A 9,320-nucleotide genomic window follows, 5' to 3' on the forward strand; every position below is an offset into this window, starting at 1 on the left:
TTTTCATCAGTTTTGCTTTATTTAAAATTGTTTTAGCTTTCCTTTTATGGCTTCAAAGACTTGTTGAAAATGTCAATAAGATCAGGTGAGAAGAACTTGGTAATAAACAAAGACTTTTGATTAGCATGTATTATCAATTAATATTCTAATATTTTGCCTGCCAGTTAATATTTTCCCATTTTCTTCTAAGGATATCAATGAAAGAGCTTTACTAAGGACAAACATGGTTTGTTGAAATCAACAAAGTTTGCCTATAAAATTCACCTAATTTGCCAGTCTAGCAACTCTATCAAAAAAGAAGTTATTCTTTGTGAGCTCATGCTGGCTCCTAACAATCATTGCTTTCTCTTCCAAATGCTCCCAAAGCATCTGTTTAATAACTTCTAGAATTTCACTAGGTCCTTTCATGCCATGCCAAGAAGTTTGGATTTTATCTTATGTACAAAAAGGGAAGAATCTATGTGTTTACAGTTATTTTATAGTTATGTGTTTTTTTCATTAAAATGTACATTTCTTGAAATGAGAGATTGCACTTATTTATATGTCAACCTAAGTATAAATACATAAGTAATAATACTCAATACATGCTAGATAGATGGGTCAAAAATGTGACAATATTTAAAATATTTTGAGGAAACTTTCCATAATGCTTGGCGAGAGGTGGAGGAGTGGTGGCTGCTGCGTCTGAGCGCAACTACTAGGTGCATTCCTTTGCACACCTTCCACATCAACCTCAACCCACTCGCTGCCAGTAAAAAACGGTGAAAGAACCCACTTTCTATGATGTTTTGGGGGTTAAACCCAATGCCACTCAAAAAGATCATAAGAAAAAGGCTTATAGGAAACTGGCATTGAAGTACCACTCTGATAAGAACCTGAATGAAGGAGATAAATTTAGGCAGATTTCTCTAGCTTATCAAGTTCTCTCTGCTGCAAAGAAAAGCGAATTGTATGTCAAAGGAGGAAAACCAGGTAATTAAAGAGGGTGGAGCAGGTAGCGCTTTTGGCTCTCCCGTGGACATCTTTGATATGATATTTGGAGGAAGAGGAGGAAGCATGCAGAGGGACAGGAAAGGTAAAAATGTGTGTCAGCTGTCAATAACCTTAGAAGATGTATATAAAGGTGTGGCAAGAAAATTGGCTCTGCAAATAAAACAAAAAAAAAAAAAGTGATTTGTGACAAATGTGAAGGCAGAAGTGTTAAGAAAGGAACAGTAGAGGGCTGTCCCAATTGCATAGTTACTGGAATGCAAATAAGAATTCATCAGATGGGACCTGGAATGGTTTAGCAAATTTAATCTGTGGGCATAGAGTGCCAGGGCCATGGAGAACAAATCAGTCCTGAAGATAGATAAAAAAGCTGCAATGGAAGGAAGATAACGAAAAGAAGATTGCACAAGTCCATATTGACAAAGGCATGAAAGATGGCCAGAAGGTAACATTCCACAGTGAAGCAGACCAAACAACCAGGATTGGAGCTGGGAGACATTACTATTGTGTTAGATGAAGAGCATGCTGTTTTTATTCAATGAGGAGGAGAACTTTTCATATGTAAGGACATACAGCTGGTTGAAGCATTTCGTAGCTTCCACTCTTAATGACTGAACTATAGTCATCACCTCTCATCCAGGTCAGATTGTCAGCATGGGGACATCTTGGGTGTGCTAAATGAAATAATATCAATTTATGTAGCCCATATGAAGAGTTGCCAAATTATCTAATTGAAGATAAACTTCCTGAGAATGGCTTTCTCTCAGCTGATGAACTCTCTTTGCTGATAAAACTCCTACCTTAGAGGAAGAAAGTAGAAGAGACTGATGAAATGGATCAGATAGAACTTGTGGACTTTGATCCAAATATGAGAAAAGATGATACCATGACAATGGAGAAGCATATGAGGATTATAAACATCATCCTAGAGGTGGTGTTCAGTGTCAAACCTCTTAATGGGGCCAGTGAATAACACTCACAGTTGGCATTTTATGTGCAGCAGTGAATGAGTGGAGGGCTGTAATTATAATATGCTTACTGCTTCTTATTGTTTTTGTTTCAATAGTCAATCAACTACAGTAGTGTTTTAAAAGTTGTATTAATTTTTTTCATGCTTCTGATAAAGACATACCTGAGACTGGGAAGAAAACGGGGTTTAATTGGACTTACAGTTCCACATGGCTGGAGAGGCCTCAGAATCATGGTGGGAGGCAAAAGACACTTCTTACGTGGCAATGACAAGAGAAAAAGGAGGAAGAAGCACAAGCAGAAACCCCTGATAAACCCATCAGATCCCATAAGACTTATCCACTATCACGAGAATAGCACAGGAAAGACCAGCTCCCATGATTAAATTATCACCCCCACTCCCAGTCCCTCCCACAACACACGGGAATTCTGGGAAATACAATTCAAACTGAGATTTGGGTGGACGCACAGCCAACCCATATCAAAAGTTAAATGAAGAATAAAGGCAAATATAAAATCTCTGACTCTGCACTGTATGTGTGATCACTTCAGTGTGCAAGATGAAGTTTAAAATCTGTAAAAACTACTTTAAAAAGAAGTTCTATTAGCATTTGTTAGGCCAAATCTTGTTATTGGTTTCATCTGTGTACATGAACAAACTTGAACTGAAATGCTAGATATATGTCTAGGCTGCAGTGTATGACCTTTCATTCTTAATCTATAAAATTAGAACTGTATTTAACTGGCAATTAGAAACAAATAAATGTACTTTGTAGAGAAGTGTTGGTTTGTATATTATTTGTCTTATATAAGTTCCATTGTGATTCCTCTGCATTTATTCTGTTGCCTCAACCGTTACTTGAAGATGGCATAATATAATTTAGGTTGTAGTATCAATGATATAAATGATACTTTTCTAAAGAAGGAATTTTTCATAACATGCTGCTTCTCGAGGGCTTGAACTTCTAGGATCGTGTTCCCCTCTGCACACACACCCACACCCACATGCGCATATATACCCATATACATAACTTGACCAGTCCTAGTTATTTTTACTCCTTTCTCTTTGGACCATAATATGCCCCTAAGTAGTAACTTCCAGAGATGGGTAACTTAAAAGTTAAAGGAAAGAGGCCTCGACATGGACTATTTATTTTCACGTATACTATAGAGAGTGTTCCTTTGGTATGTTACAGGCTTACTTTAAACCTTTTGACTTATGCTCCAGAGTAACTGTAATTTAATGTTTGTAGTATAGCAAATTATAATGAATAACTGTAATTGTACGTTTAAAAGTTTCATCATATGTGCACATGCTTAAATACGAATATCAGAATTCAAGTAATTCTTGAAATATATGAATGTCTCCTCAATATACTGATTACAAAGCATTTCTCAAAAATATTTTGAGTAGGTGAGCTAAATAAGCACATATTTAAGAAATGTTGTTTTGAATAAAAGACTGAAAGGAGATGGGGAGTAAGCAGGTATAAAGCTGCATTCTGGGAGACTTATTAAGAATCTATTGAGAGTGTTAAGAAAAGATGGAGACCTGAGTTAAATAATGATGGGAATATATGGGGGTAAATGGGATAAATAGATGATTAATTGATAAACAGATAGCTATATGTGTGCACACATATGTGTGTGCCTATATGTACATGATTGATTAGATCACATAAATTCAAAGATTTGTAATGACATCCAAGTTTTGGGCTTAAGTATCTCTATGTTTCAGGATATTTAAGTTAAATTAATTCCCCCATATGACTATGGCTTTAAGTGCAATAAGATGGTTACTCCTTGTTCATAAAATGTAATTGCATGGGGCAGCTCTGTTCAACAGTCACTTAGGTTCCTAAACTGACAGGGATTTCCAAGCTTTCAATTTATGGCAATCAAGTTTGTCACAAGATTCTCGCCAGCTAAAAGAAAATTCAAATGAAGGAGCATGCATTGGGAATGTCTGGGACCATGTGTGGAAATAGAACACATCACTTCCTCTCAAATTAAATCAGCTGAAAATCAGTCCTATGGCTACACCTAAGCACAAGGGAGGCTGAAACATATTTTAAGTGATTAAGAATGAGGAGAGGAATATAAATTTAGGTGAGCACTTGTCATTAGCAAAAGAATGAAAAAAGGGAAAATAATAGATGTTATAAGGCTATAAGTTCATTTTGGAGCATAAGCCTGAGGTACTACTTAAACATACATATAAAGACGTGTCTATTAAGAGAACAGAAATACAGTTTCTAAGGTCTAGTGGGAGGTTTGCTTGGACTTGCAGATTTAGAAATCATTGGTTTCTAGATCATTGAAGTCACGAGCGAAAGGATTGTAAAATCAGAGTAGACCAGGTGAGAAAAGAAAAACGGAGGAAAGAAGAAAAAGTTTATAGATAAATCTTAGACAAAACAAAACCCAACAAACCTAACTCTGTGTAATCAAAGAAAGACTCTGAAAAAGAAAGGCAAATCCCAGGAAAAACGTATCATGGCAGCCAAAAGACCCAGGTGAAAGATAATAGCATAATAAATGAGAGTGGTCTTCAGTTTTGAGGACCACAGAGAGATTAGGTCAGATTAGGATGGAAATGTATTATTTGCTTTTGGCAACACTGAGACAGGTGTGCATTTTAATAAACCAGTTCCAACGGTGTTATGAAGGAGGAATTAGATTAAAAGTTTAATAATTAGACACAATAGATTGTGGCCAGAAGGATGAGAGAAGGGAAACACTTTTGTTTTTGATACTATAGTTAAAAAACACATCTTAGGCATTTTATACATTAAAAAAAGAAAATATTAGAGGTGGAAATAATTTAGACACAGGTGAGAGGATATGGAATCTCAAGTATGAGTAAAAGGATTAGCCTCATGCAGGAAAAGGGGTATCTTTTCTTTAAACAGTAGGAAGGTTAAGAATCACCATCTCACAGTACTCTGAGATATAATTTGTTGAATTTTTAAACTTTGATTTACTTAAATAGCTTGAAAATATTTAAAATATAGTTCAAATTTAATTTTACAGTTGTACCAGCTATTTCACTTATTATATTTGTTAATAACCTCAACCAAGAGTCTTGTGTTGAATGCTTATTATGTTAGTAATGAACTAAGTTTTTTTAAAAGTACCAAAAAGAAATAAAAGGCACAGAAAATGTTTCAATGAGCATTAAATAATGTTGCAATTATAAAAAAGTATATATTAAACAATGATGTGGAGATTAAGTTAGGAAATGTTGATCTTAATGTGGGTTTATTTATATTTGCCTTAATAATTGTATTATTTTTAACAAAGTGTATATTTATAATGCTTACGTTAGATTCAGGTTATTGACTTTGCTCTGCCACCACATAAAGAGATTGGTCCTATGTTTATCCTGTTCATTCAAATCCAATTATACTCACAGTAGTAAAGAATAGAAAAGTAGCTAATTGTTGGGTGTGAAATTTAGAAGTTTCCATTTTTTATAGTTACCTGGAATAAACAACATAATGAGCTTGATTCTTTCCACCACAGGGTGCACGGACTTAAATTTGGGAATAAGAAAGAATTTTTAGAATCATATTAGGTTAAATATCTTCACAGTCATTGAGTTTAATCATATTTTTCTAAAGTTTGGTTTCTAGTAAGAGTTTGGAATGAAAAAATAATAAAACAGTTTCACTCACTCGGATGCTTGACTTTCCAACAAGAAAGCTGAGGCAGTATGGCTTATTGGGCACAGAGGTTTTAGAAATGCTACTTTCTTTCTCACCCTTGCTAGAATCTGATTAAGAAGAGAATTGGGTTCCTGACAAAGCCAGCCTCAACAACTAAACTGGTATGGGGTCCATAATGATGTTCATTATTAAATTGAATAATTTGTACTCTTAGCTTCTTATGTTTCTTTGAATTTCCACACATACACTGACCACTCATTTTTTACACCTGTTAAAGAACATCACAGTTATATGGACTCTTAGATCTTAGAGCTCCTATAATCCAAAATTTCACTCAAATGGAAATCAAATCTGTAATCTTCCTACAGTGGATGACCAATTCAGACTGGACAATGGTCCATAAAAGTTCCATATTTCCTTGCATGCCCTCAAAAATACCATTGCAAAGGATTGCACTTGTAGCCAGGAAACATCTTTAAGGCAGGAAAGAGTATATGACTTTCTAACAATTGTTTTAAAAACTAACAAAAACAGAACAAAATGCTTCTAGAGATTAACTTTCAACTTGAGAGCCGTGACTGCTGAATGAACCTACATTCTAGTATTCAAATAAGTGTACTGCCTGAGTACATTTTTATTTCAGGACTGATAGATTTCTTGTAGGCTAATCATTGAAATGGCTCAAACCTGCAGTTTCAATTTTACCAAACCAGGCAACACTTCAGTTTGCAGCTCTAAAACTAGAATGTACTGACAGGCAAGCCAATGCAAATATGCACTGTAGGCAAATGCCACTGAGTTCTTCCTTGTGAGGGAAACCAATAGCCGTGACAAAACAATGTGTATTTTAACATGCTTAAGTGTTTTAGTCAAAAACTTGGGTTATACAGCTTTCAGAATTAACAAAAATATTCATTTGTATTTTACTGAGAAATACATTTTTTAAACAAAATGTGGTTCAATTTTAGGCAATATCAATATTTTAACTGACTGCTAAATATTAAATTTTCTTTTAAAAAATAAAACACCCTGTGAGCAAACTCAGAAACCTTTAGCTTAATATGTATTCAGCAGTCATGACTGATGGTAAACTGAGAAACATAAAATATACAAGCAAAACTATGCTTATGGTCTCATCATATGCTTAGATATTTTATTTATAATCCATTGATTTATATTCATAGTTAAAATATAACATGCATAAAATATTTACTTATAGTTATATATTTATGGGAAGAAATGAAAATAAGTTTCCAATGTCTACCAAAAATATCTTCACTAATGATTTTAGAACACATTACAATGGAATATCTAAGGCAAAACTTACAATATGAAGGATAAAACTTTTTATCCCTATGCTTACTTTCATGAAAAAAGAAGCTATTTGGTAGTAATAGGAAAGTAATCGAAACATATTTTATTTACTAGCAGCTAATATTGCAAAACAATGAAACTATCTTTATTTAAAAATGGCTCTAGTAACTGGGACAATTTAAAAGGGAAGATAATTCTTCTTGGTTAATAAAGATCTATGTGTCAAGATATTCACTAGATGGATATATAGCATTTATATGTGTATATATATGTATATACACAATATATGTAAATCTCATAGCTTGAAATTTTTTTTGTATTTCTCCCTTATAGCTTTTATTAAATGCATATTCCTTAAAGCTTCTTCACACCTGTAATCCCAGCACTTTGGGAGGCCGAGGCAGGCAGAACACGAGGTTAGCAATTCAAGACAAGTCTGGCAGACATAGTGAAACCCTGTCTCTACTAAAAACACAAAAATTAGCCTGGCATGATGGTAGGCGCCTGTAGTCCCAGGTACTTGGGAGGCTGAGGAAGAAAAATTGCTTGAACCCAGGAGTCAGAGGTTGCAGTGAGCTGAGACCGCGCCATTGTACTCCAGCCTGGGTGACAGAGCGAGACTCTGTCTCAAACAACAACAACAACAAAAACAAACAAACAAAAACTTCTCTTTCACCCCCTCCTCACTCTATTCTCTTCCCTACTTTCCCCCACCCTCACTGCTAACAACTGAGCCTCCTGAAGGGCCAGTGTTACCCTGGGCTATATTAGAGAATCAGACAATCTTTTCCATGTAACTCTGCATTCACAATTTAACTTTAAAATATGACATTTTGTGTGCTTATGGAAATCAGATACCAGAATTTACAATTAGACAATTTTCCAATGATGAAAGGTCATGTAGGAAAATTGTAAAGAGGGGTAAATAGCCAACATAGAATATGTAGAATATGAGACAGGACAAGCCCAGAGAAAAAAGTACTAAGAGGGTGAAAATTTCATGGCAGAAAGTTTTGCAAGATATTTTGAGAAAAAAGTAATAACATGTAGGGGCTTTAAAAATATAATCAATAAAAGAAGGGAGGGATAGGTATAATGATTGAATGTTGATAAGTGACAAAGAGAAGGCAAAGACACTCAACTCTATTGTACTTGTCTTTGCTTGTCATTGTGAGTGATCTATGAACTAGAAAGGATAGAATGAATGCTGTTGAGAGAACTTTAACTTTAAAGCGGGTGAAAAGATTGCAATAGTTGCTCTGAATAAGTTTAGCAATTCTGGCTCGGATGAAATATATCCCAAAACAAGGAAGGAATTTGCCCATGAGACTGTGAGGCTACTGTAATTGATATCTAGAATTTTAAAAAGAAAAAAAGGGAGCTACATATTACAGGATGTTTCTTAAACTAACAATAGCAACAATAATTTATGAAATGAGAGGAAAAAGGAAAGAGAAGTAAATTTCCTTATAATGACTGATTACTGAGTGATGTTGATCTCAGACCAAATTCAGAACCAATTGTGTTATGGAAAGTAACAACTATTCAAAACCAGCATGGAGTCACTGAGAATGAAATATAGAAAATGAGTTTTGTAATCTCCTTTCAGGGCAATGAATATGTCTTGATTGGGTGTACCTGGTAGAAATAAAAGTGTTTTTTTCTTTCTTTAATTTCTCCTTTTGGCAGCCTAGCAAGGCTAAAGATCAGGATAAATCTAAAAATACAGTGTATCTAAATTTCAGAAAAATGTTTTTTATGAATATTTTTGCATAGTGCCTTGGAATAAAAATAAAACATTAATTGTAGTATGACGTGGGTTAGTGGTTCAATCTAGTTAACGGAAAATAAAATGTGATTCAGACAAAGCTGCAAGTAAACCAGCTATGCTGCAGTTAGCCTTAAGCCATTCTGAACAGCTATGCCTTATTGGTTAGAATGAGGAAGACAAAGCCACAACCACCAACGCAAAACAGTGGAACAGAGTCTATGGAAGCAGAGACACCAAGGTGCCCAACCACATCTAGAAGTCAGCCAATCTTGCCATCCTTTCAGAGTAAGCACACAAACACAGAGCTGGTGGAGACAGGATAAACTTTGCATAGATACAGGATAAGGCTGTAACATTTAAGGCTTACCTTGAAAATGCCAGATAGCAGAGGAGTGCCTTAAAGGTCTATTTTTCTAAGAACACATGACTTCACATAAAATCCAGGTGATCGGGCAGCAAGTCATGGTGTAGTCTCCAACGGCTATGGCAACCTTTCATAATCCAAGAAACTGTCAATGTCCTTTTACTCAAGGAGGCTTTCAGATCACATATTAGGGGTTACAGATTATAGTTGATATTTACTATTCAAAAGACACAAAAATATCATT

At 34.9% G+C, this 9,320-nt stretch overlaps 1 pseudogene; it reads left to right on the top strand.

Moving 5' to 3' along the window:
- Nucleotides 1-879: 879 nt before the first annotated feature.
- On the top strand, nucleotides 880-1,947 carry LOC111552011 (annotated as a pseudogene).
- Nucleotides 1,948-9,320: the final 7,373 nt, after the last annotated feature.

Source organism: Piliocolobus tephrosceles, chromosome X (genome assembly GCF_002776525.5).
Source record: "Piliocolobus tephrosceles isolate RC106 chromosome X, ASM277652v3, whole genome shotgun sequence".
NCBI lineage: Eukaryota > Metazoa > Chordata > Mammalia > Primates > Cercopithecidae > Piliocolobus > Piliocolobus tephrosceles.